This window comes from Mastomys coucha, unplaced genomic scaffold (assembly GCF_008632895.1).
Source record: "Mastomys coucha isolate ucsf_1 unplaced genomic scaffold, UCSF_Mcou_1 pScaffold18, whole genome shotgun sequence".
In the NCBI taxonomy this organism is placed as follows: Eukaryota; Metazoa; Chordata; class Mammalia; order Rodentia; family Muridae; genus Mastomys; species Mastomys coucha.
In genome coordinates this window covers 34,074,555-34,085,750 of record NW_022196900.1, presented here as the reverse complement: position 1 = coordinate 34,085,750, position 11,196 = coordinate 34,074,555, and the positions used below count along the sequence as shown (strand labels likewise).

General features: G+C 38.6%; 1 long non-coding RNA gene across 1 annotated transcript; it reads right to left on the bottom strand.

The window, feature by feature from the left end:
* Positions 1–6,152: 6,152 nt before the first annotated feature.
* On the bottom strand, positions 6,153–6,476 carry LOC116096159. Its single transcript, XR_004120866.1, has 2 exons — positions 6,438–6,476; positions 6,153–6,281 (listed from the first exon to the last, which is right to left on the bottom strand). It is a non-coding gene; the product is annotated as an uncharacterized LOC116096159 (long non-coding RNA).
* Positions 6,477–11,196: the final 4,720 nt, after the last annotated feature.

Genomic DNA, 11,196 nt, shown 5'->3' with positions numbered 1-11,196 from the left:
AAAAGGTTGTTTAGGCACAAACTGAGTTCAATCAACCTGAAGGTTTGGGTAATGTGGTCAGCCATACAGATTTTCATACATGAAGTTAATGTAAAGGAAGATGGTAGGAAAGAAATGGGGTAAGTTTATAGGACAAGCACTCAAATGTCTATGTTGTAAAGCTTCCTAGCATGTTCTTCTACTACCTGTATCTATTGTTAAAAAATGCCAGCAACTTACTTTTCTTTCTTCTTCTTTCCTTTGTTCTTTTCTCTTTTCTTTCTTTTCCTTTCTTTCTTCCTTTCTCTCTCTCTTTCTTTCTTTCTTTTTCCCTTTCTACTTTATTTATTTATTTTTTTTAGATATTTTCTTTATTTACATGTAAATTTCTCCATTCCCAGTTTCCCCTCCAAAAAACAAAGAAACAAACACAAACAAACCCCTGTTGCCTCCCACTTCCCCATGCCTGCCACCCCGCCCTCTCCCACTTTCTGGCCCTGGCATTCCCCTACACTGGGGCACAGAACCTTCACAAGGCTGAGGCCCTCTCCTCCTATTGCTGATTGAATTTGCAATCCTCTACTATACACATGCTGCCAGAACACTCAGACCCCTCCATGTGCAGTCCTTGGTTGGTGGTTGAGACCCTGGGAGCTCTGAGGGTACTACTTAGTTCATATGGTTGTTCCACAAAATAGAAACAAAAGGTACACTACCCAATTCATTCTATGAAGCTACAATTATACTTATACCTAAACCACACAAAGACCAAATGAAGAAAGAGAACTTCAGACCAATCTCCCTTATGAACATTGATACAAAAATACTCAATAAAATTCTTGCCAACAGACTCCAAGAACACATCAAAGTGATCATTCACCATGATCAAATAGGCTTCATCCCAGGGATGCAGAGATGGTTTCATAATACATAAATCCATCAACATAATTAATTACATAAACAAACTCAAAGGAAAAAAAACTACATGATCATTTCATTAGATGCTGGAAAAACATTTGACAATATTCAGCATGCCTTCATGTTAAAAGTCTTGGAAAGATCAGGAATTCAAGGCCCATTTCTAAACATAGTAAAAGGAATATACAGAAAACCAGTAGCCAACATCAAACCAAACGGAGAGAAACTTGAAGCAATCCCACTCCCACTAAAATCAGGGACTAGACAAGCTATCTATGCTCTCCCTATCTTTTCAACATACTACTTACAGTTCTAGCTAGGGCAATTAGATAACAAAAGAAGGTCAAAGGGATACAAATTGGAAAGGAAGAAGTCAAAATATAACTATTTGCAGATGATATAATCATATACTTAAGTGACCCCAAAAATTCAACCAAAGAACTCCAAAAGCTGATAAACAACTTCAGCAAAGTGGCTGTATATAAAATTAACTCAAACAAATCAGTAGTCTTCCTCTACTCAAAGGATAAACAGGCTGAGAAAGAAATTAGAGAAATGACACACTTCTCAATAGCCACAAATAATCTTACATACCTTTGTGTGACTCTAGCTAAGCAAGTGAAAGATCTATATGATAAGAAGTTCAAGCCTCTGAAGAAAGAAATCGAAGAAAATCTCAGAGGACGGAAAGATCTCCCATGCTCATAGAATGGCAGGATTAATAGAGTAAAAGTGGCCATCTTGCCAAAGGCAATCTACAGATTCAATTAAATCCCCATTGAAATTCCAAATCAATTTTTCATAGAGTTGGAAAGAACAATGTGCAAATTCATTTGGAATAACAAAAAACCCAGGATAGTAAAAACTATTCTCAACAATAAAAGAACTTCTTGGAGAATCACCACCTCTGACCTCAAGCTGTATTACAGAGCAATAGTGCTAAAAATTGCATAGTATTGGTACAGAGACAGGCAGGAAGATCACTGGAATAGAATTGAAAACCCAGAAATAAACCCACACACCTATGGTCACTTGATATTTGACAAAGGAGTTAAAACCATTCAGTGGAAAAAAGACAGCATTTTCAACAAATGGTGCTGGCTCAACTGGTGGTTAGCATGTAGAAGAATGCAAATTGATCCATTCCTATTTCCTTGGACAAAATACAAGTCCAAGTGGATCAAGGACCTCCACATAAAATCAGATACACTGAAACTAACAGAAAAGAAAGTGGGGAACAGCCCTGAGCACATGGGCACAGTGGAAAATCTCTTGAAGAGAAAATCAATAGCTTATGCTCTAAGATCAAGAATTGACAAATGGGACCTCATAAAATTACAAAACTTTTGTAAGGCAAAGGACACTCTCAATAGGACAAAATGTCAACCAACATGTTGGGAAAAGATCTTTACCAATCCTACATCTGATAGAAGACTAATATCCAATATATACAAAGAACTCAAGAAGTTAGACTCCAGAGAACAAATAACCTCATTAAAATTGGGGTACAGAACTAAACAAAGACTTTTAAATTGAGAAATATCAAATGGCTGAGAAGCACCTAAAGAAATGTTCAACATCCTTAGTCATCAGGGAAATGAAAATCAAAACAACCATGAGATTCCCCCTCACACCAGTCAGAATGGCTAAAATCAAAAACTGAGGTGAAGCTGGGTGATGGTGGCACACGCCTATAATCCCAGCACTTGGGAGGCAGAGGCAGGCAGATTTCTGAGTTCAAGGCCAGCCTGGTCTACAGAGTGAGTTCCAGGACAGCCAGGGCTACAAAAGGAAACCCTGTCTCAAAAAAAAGAAAACAAACAAACAAACAAACAAACAAAAAAAAACCTGAGGCAACAGCAAATGCTGGCAAGGATGTGGAGAAAGAGGAACACTCCTTCATTGCTGGTAGGATTGCAAGCTGGTACAACCACTCTGGAAATCAGTTTGGCAGTTCCTCAGAAAATTGGATATAGTACTCCCTGAGGACCCACCTATACTAATCTCAGCATATATCTAGAAGATGCTCCAACATGTAATAATGACACATGTTCCACTATGTTCATAGCAGCCTTATAATAGCCAGAAGCTGGAAAGAACCCAGATGTTTTTCAACAGAGGAATGAATACAGAAAATGTAGTACATTTACACAATGGAGTACTACTCAGCTATTAAAAATGTTAATTCATGAAATTCTTAGGCAAATGAATAGAACTAGAAAATATCATCCTGAGTGAGGCAACCCAATTGCAAAAGAAAACTATAGTATGCATTGACTGATAAGTGGATGTTAGCCCAAATGCTCCAAATAACCAGAATACAACTGACAGACCACATGAAGCTCAATAAGAAGGAAGACCAAAGGGTGGGTGCTTAGGTCCTTCTTAGAAGGAGATCAAAATACCCACAGAAGCAAATATGAAGATAAAGTGTAGAGAAGAGACTAAAGGAAAGGCCACCCAGAGACTGTCCCACTTGGGGATTTATCCCATATATAGTTACCAAACCCAGATACTATTGTGGATGCTAAGAAGTGCTTGCTGAAAGGAGCCTGATACTCCTGTCTCCTGAAAGGTTCTGCCAGAGCCTTACAAATACAGAGGTGGATGTTAGCAGCCAACCATTGGACTGAGCACAGGGTCTCTAATAGAGGAATTAGAGAAGTTGGAGTTGAAGGGGTTTGCAACCCCATGAAAAGAACAACAACGTCAACCAAATAGGATACCGTCCTCCCCCCAATCCCCGAACTCCCAGGGACTAAACCATCAACAAAGGAGTACACATGGCTCCAGCTGCATATGTAGCAGAGGATGGCCCTTGTTAAGCACCAATAGAAGGAAAGGTCCTCAGTCCTATGAGGGCTTGATAGATGCCCCAGTGTAAGGGAATCAAGGGTGGGAGGTGGGAGTGGGTCGGTGGCTGGAGGAACACCCTCATAGAAGCAGGGGGAGGGAGGATGTGATAGAGTGTTTCCAGGAGGGAGGGAAAGTGAGAAAGTGGATAACATTTGAAGTGTAAATAAAGAAAATATCCAATAAAAAGTCTATTCTGGGAGTTAAAAATAAATTGAAATACTGAGGCACAAGAACAAAATAATTAGTATGACTAGAAATAATTGATAAAATACAGAGGTATTCTAAAACTTAACTCTGACTTGATTTGATAAGATAAAAATGTCCAAATCAGCAATGAATACCACAATGAAATCTTTTGCATTACTGACTCAACCATTTCAGAACACCACCAATCTTTCATGAGTAATGTCAATCACTGATTTTTCTTCTAAAGTTCCAAAGACATACTTGACTATCTTTTATAAATTACTTAACATTTGAGATAATAATGTAATAATTCAGTGGCAGCAGGAAGACATCCACAGACCTGCCTTTTGCCGCTCAGCTTGGTGGGTCATGGACACCCAGTTCCCTGCCTGCTGCCACACCATGAAGTGTGAGAGGGAGAAGATATCCATAGACCTACTCCCTCCAAGCCACATGGGTGGGCTGTCAACACCTAGAGGACTCTTGTTGGCAGGGCACATGGTAAAGACAGAGGAGGTCACCCAGCAGCCTGTTAGCTGCATGGCTTGCCTGTAGTGAAAGACACTACAAAGTGGGAGTACATAGTAAGAGAGATGGGAGAGAAAGAGAAACAGGCCAATCTGAGCTTTATGAAGAGAAATGGAACTGAGGGCTAGAGGGTGGAGAGAAATAGCCTGTTGTGAGTAGCCAGCCCTGGCCCCTGGGCTATAATAAGTCTCAGTCCATACTGCCCTTTAAGGGCCATTCCTGGGCCTGTGGTCATGCAGTATCAGTGGTTAGTGTCGATGTCTATTACCACCAGAGATGTCTATTACCATGGGGACATCCCTGGTATGTGCAGTCACTTGGGACCACTTAGATCTCTACATTATGAGCAGAACTGGCCTAGGCAGAGCTGCCCCCAGCTCTCATCTGAGGCAGCTCTTGGCCCTGCACCTTCCCTAGACAGCACAGTAGAGTTGGCCTTAGCAGTGGAGCTGTGGGTGAGCCAGCCCTGAGGTCAAGAGAGAGATAGCCCTGTTATTCTTTTGAGGTGAGGTGGAGTAGGTGAGGGGGTGATTTCTCCCCCACCCACACCCACACTCCCCTCACCACCTGTTGTAGTATTTGGGAGAGTTGGCCCAAAGGTTGTGAAACCAAGAGAGCTAGCCCTGCCCTTCTCTGGCTGGAAGAGCCCTGTACTTTACCTGGAAAACACAGTGGAGTTGGCCCTGACAGTGAAGGCACTGGTGAGACAGCCTCAAGGGTATGAGAACAGGAGAGCTGACCCTGCCTTCTACTTATGGTGGCATCTGAGTAGCCTAGCTGGAACAGTGCTGGAGAGTTCCCTATGATGGTGAGCATAAGAGACAGTTGGCCAGCTGACCAGCTCAGCTAACACCTATGCCCAGATCCAGGGATATGAGTTGGCCCACCCCAAAATCTAAATCATCTGTGAACTGTTGAGTCATGTGAAAAGGTCAGTTCTGCTGTCCCAAAGCTGCAGGTTCTCCATGATACAGGGCAACAACAGGATAAGTGGGAGGAGTCCCATTAAAGATCCAATATTGATGATGTCACAAAAACCAAAAACTAGACCAGACCAATGACTCATTACAATGAACATTTGCAAGTCAAGATGTGTGGACAAATGCATACATGGGGGAACACACTGTGACATACTGCAGCTTTCACTATGAGATGTTTTCTGTGCTTTGCTTTGTTTTCTTTATTTTGTTTGTTTGTGTGATTTTTATTTTGGGGTGAGGGTGCTAGGGTGGAGGGTAGGTACAACACAATGGAAGATTAGTGGGACTGAGGTTCATGATGTGAAACTCACAAAGAATCAAAACATGTTAAATGTATATAATTAAATGATTTCTCCTTTCTTTTTTCTCTTTCTCAAAACCTTGCCATATATTCCTCCAGGTTCTCTTCCAAATCCAGGAACTCTTTTTTTTTTCCATTACCTGCTGTTACATATGTATAAGCAGATACATGATGTTTATATATATTCCTAAGTAAAATATGCTCATTCTGTATAATGCTATTGTATTATGGTTTTAGTGATGATGGTATTAGATAACAAGTTCATATACTTTCTTAAAATGTGAAACAACATTATTTTCAGAAATCTGTGGAGCTTTCTGATCTCTTGCTACATCCACGGTTTCAAAGCTTTGTTTTTGGTATTTAAGACATAATCTGCTCTACAAGCCCTACTTCAAACCTTAGAATTATTTCTCTTTTATTTCATGACTTGTGTCCAGAGATGAAAGTCTTATCGAAGTGCTTGAGAAGACTTCCTCTTTTCTTCCACCAGATCCCAAGCTTGGAAGTAGTTTTGCTTCTTGTCCTTGTTCCTGAAGATGAATTCACAGCAAGACACAGGTAGAACAAGCAGAATACCAAGGGTTAATTTGATCAGGAAGTAATCAAAAGTGAAATACAGCCCCCAGAGTACAAGATAGATAGAACTCAAGAGCAACAGCATGACTTGTCTCTAGTGTATGGCCTACCATTTATCTTCTATGTCTCTCCGAATGATCTACTTTCTGGAATAGAAAGAGGATTTCATGAAATCTGTCCTTATTTACAAAATAGTTTGTTATGATTAGACACAAGCATATGTTTAAAGACTTAGCTGTCTATGCAATCAAGAAGTATAATGATATATTATACATGGGTACCTGCTTGAACCTGTTAATATCAGCTGTTCCACACCCACACCCCATCCCTCACCACCAAAATGTTCTCTCTGCCATTATCTAGTTAGGTTGATTATCTTACACCCAGCTGGAAGCCTTACTTATTTTCCTTAGAGTTCCTAACCTCTCTGTTTTGACCCTAACATTTGTTTAAACTGTTAGTTACATCATTATCATTATCTATGGTTGCCACCTCCTTACTCTAACAATATTCTCCCAGATAAAAGTGCCATACATATTTGAATATGAAGTGACACACAGTTATTGCCAGAGCAGTCACTGGGTGATAGTTCCTGTTTGAGGGCAGACATCACAAACATAAGGTTCTCAGTGTACCTAGTAACATCAGCATTGTAGCATGTTACTACATTGTCTCTTCCTGCATAGCAATCAAAATGAGAGCAAACTGAACTTCAGCTTACAGAGCCAGCACCCACCCTTTGCACACATTGCTCTTCATAACAGCAGTGTCACCATCACTGGGAACTTGTTAGAAATCCAGTCCATGCATCTCAGAAGGCTCTCTGGGATATTGTTCACCTTTGAGGAGCTAAATACAGGTACACTAAATATCAAAGCTCTAGCACACACTCTTCCAGAATATTTCTCTTTATACAAATCAGAGTAGAGAGCAACCTTCTATGAAATTTATATGAAAACTATTGAGTCATTTTCACCCTCCCACTTTAAAGCCCTAAAGTGGGGGAGAAACCAAAGGAGCAACAGAAACTAAGACTAAAAGTCATTTATATAAATGATTTCTCTCTCTCTCATTTATGTGTATGTGTGTGTGTATGTGTGTGTGTGCGTGTGTGTGTGTGTGTGCATGTGATGTATGTGTGTAAGAGTGATATACATTTGTACAGCATATAGAGGCCAGAAGACAATGTTTAGGAGTTGGTTTTCATCTTCTCTCATGGGTTCCAGGAATTGTATTCCAGTTAGCAGGCTTGAAGACTGATCACTTTTAGCACTCTTTCTACAATATCTATTTTAATCATTTGAAGAAATCTGTTCTTACTCCGATGCCATGGTGTCATATTGGAATATAATTAGCAGTGACCACGATTGTAAGTCTAAGTCCTCATGCTCACTTCACACACAAAATGCTGCACTTTCCACTGAACTTTTGTTTTGATAAAAATAAAATTTACTTCTTTTTTTAATATATAATGTTCATATCATGTTACTATGTTTTAAAAATATTTACAAATTTGCATCACTCTTTTATTTTTCCCTTTTTATTAAAAACAGAAACTTTTCCCATATAATATATCCTGATGATTAAATGATTAGAAATCAATGTTAGTGGAGTGGTTGGAATATTGTACAATCTAATTTTAATTAATTTATGTTGGTCTGCCTTCATCCCCCTGTGTTAATAAACCATGTTTTGCCCACCTCGGTGTCTATGTTAACATCTATGTGACTGAAACATAAAACCTTTTGCGATGATGTCATTTAACAATGCACTAGCTTCCACCATCCAAAGGGTAAGAATGGGATCCAGTAGCATCTGAGGCCTATAGCAGAGCACCTCTTACTTTGCTTTCATCAATCTATCCAATGTTTCCATCAACATATTTTTAAAGTGTTTAACTTATGACCTCTTCATTCTGTCAGTTTAAAAACATCAAGCTGCTACCATGTTGAAACACTGATTTTGAGATTGACTTGAATTTATATTTCTGGGCCATGGTCATTCATATCTGATACCAGAATAAGCTATGCTTTATTCCCGTTGTTAGTAAGAGTTGTGGGGTTTTTTTTTTGGGTCAACAAGTCTTTATATGTGAATCCAAGACCCACACAGGTACAAGAAGTTAGCATGACATAAAGCATTTGCTGCTGCCTGTGATCTTTCACGCTGAGAATTCTTGAGGTTCATTAATACCTCGTCACTGATCTTGAGCATGAGGTCAAGATACTGAAATAGTGTCAGGTACCGTGTTACCTACAAGTGGAGAGCAGAAACAGGAAACAATACATTTCAGAGTTTAAATATTCACTTGCTCTATTCCTGTAGTTAATTTGTTTTGATTTTTTTCCTCAAGTTTTATGCTGCATATTTATTAGGAACATACTCTACAACTGACCTTCAGGTCCAGCCATGTCCCTCACACAGCTTCTCACACTAGAAGAATTACATCCTAATTGAAATCATATACTTCTAAGTAAAATACCTCACAGACAAGTGGGTTTTTGTTGTTGTTTTATTTTTTAAAAAAATAAGGTAGTTTTAAACTGGAAAAATGCCTTTGAATAATTATAACAAGCTAGGAACCTGCAAATATATTGTACTTCTAGGTTTCATCTTGAATTCTGATAATATTTTATTAGACCATAAGAGGAGTCCAAGAGTACATGGGTCGTATTAGGTAGCAAATGTTAGTCTTCCGTATAAAAGGTTAAGTATGCACAAACTTTATGTAAATTCAGTATTCATTATATTAAATGCTATTAATATTTACTACTCCAATATGCAAACAAAATATATTTCTTAATATGTTATCAGAAAAAGCTGAGGAGCACTTCTATTATCAAAAACTGCAAGATGTCCATAAAATTAAGAAAATGTATTTGAAATGTAGCTAATGAAATGCAAGAATGATATTAAAGTCATCAATTGCCAAAACCAAGTGAAAAGGAGTTCATCAAAATCCTTTGCATAAGCAATAAAGGGAGCCTGAGACAGAGTACTGGCCTAGCATGCACAGAGTCCATTGTTTGATTTTTCATTACAGCCAAAATAAAAACAAAACTCAAATAACTGGAAAAGCCAAACAGAGTAAGAGAAATCTTAAACCATCCAGAAGAGCTCTATGAAAAACATAAATTAGAACAATAAGATTAAAAACAACAACAACAAACTAGACTAGATTACAAAATGCAGCAGTCTTAGCAGATGGCAAAAGATATCCTTGGAAAAAAGCTAAAAAGCTATTGAAGAAAAAACACTCTAATGTGTGTGTATGTGAGACTTCTGCCAATGGCTGAGAGGAAATCAGAAAAGCCTTATACACACACACACACACACACACACACACACACACACACACACGAGTATTGAAAATACTTTTTACATAATATATTCAGATTATAGTTTCCCCTTAAAATCTTCCAAATGACTGTAGTTTATAATCTGAGAACCATTTATCTTTTAAAACAGCTGGGTGCTAAGTAAGAAAAACAAGAGTCCATGACATCTCTGCCTGGGACTTCTCCAATGATCCACCACTTCCATTTTCTAGTTCATAGTCATAGGGTTTCTTAGAGGACAGACTGTGAAAACATGCTACAACTGGATTTGGTATATTGTCAATGCCTATCGTCCATGGCACCATCTCAAAAGTGATGTTTATGAGAGCAAATGAATGTTGTTGGCTACTATATAAGTTCTGGTTAAATGTTATGACTGATGTAGGCATCCTTACTATGGGTTCAAATTTGCATAAGATTAAAAGAAGAAGCAGAAAACCACCAATGAACAAAAAGGTTTGTGGCATGGTTGAGATGTTCTGAACCCTAAATCATTAAAATCATTAAAGAACTCAGGAGCTGAAGATAACTTCCTTGCTGAAGATACCACATACTGTGGACATAGGAATGAGAGGATGTCAGCTAGAGCTTACCTGAAGGCCTGCTTCTTGATGTGCCTCATAGGATCTGAAGGTGATACAAAAGCAGCTAAGGGAAGTCCTTCCAAACTCAATTTCTATAAACCACAGTGAGGACCAGCATGAAGAAAGATCCCTGAAGGTACAAAAATGGCAATGACATCTTGATAATAATCAAGGATGATTTATTGTACTCAAACCCATTTAACAGTAGGAAAATCATGTCTACTATTACATAAATAGCAAACTACACATAGCTGGTGAGAGGTCTTGGAGAACATACTACTTTATTAAACCAGCATCATTTCTGGAAGTTGTCTAAATAATTATCTTTATACACACAAATGAGTGTGGCTCTTACCTATCTTCAAAGAATCTTGTTTTGCAAGACAACGAGAACATTACAAAAGGCAACAACTAGTTAAAATGTAGAAAACAACAGATTATCAGGTGCCCAGCCTCAGTTTCTGCATCCAAAGCTCAGGGAATATCCCAGAAAAGAGGCCAGAATGCCTATAAGAACCAGAGAACCAGGGACTCTTCTGTGAGCTTGTGTCTCTTAACTTTTGCAAGAAAGCTGCATTTGTAAAATCTCAACAATATGTCTGACTGAAAAAGAACTAGCACCTCAATATAGAGCAAATCTCACAGAGGCTCCACCTCTGGTTGAATAATGACAAGTAACTAACAACCTGCTGAGAACCTGTGAGCTAGTTAGTCTTCACCAGGGATGTGATCCTTGATTGACTCTTCAGTAGTGAGTGAATCAGTCCTATAAGCATATACATACAGACAACACTGCAGGGAAGTAGTAGGTTATTCATTTACATATATATGTAACAATGATTGTTCAAAAAAAGCAGAAGGCTCTAAGTTTACAGGGAGGAGACACTGGATATGTGAAAGGTAGAAGAAAGAAGAGAGGGGAAGAAATTTGTAATTATATTTTAATT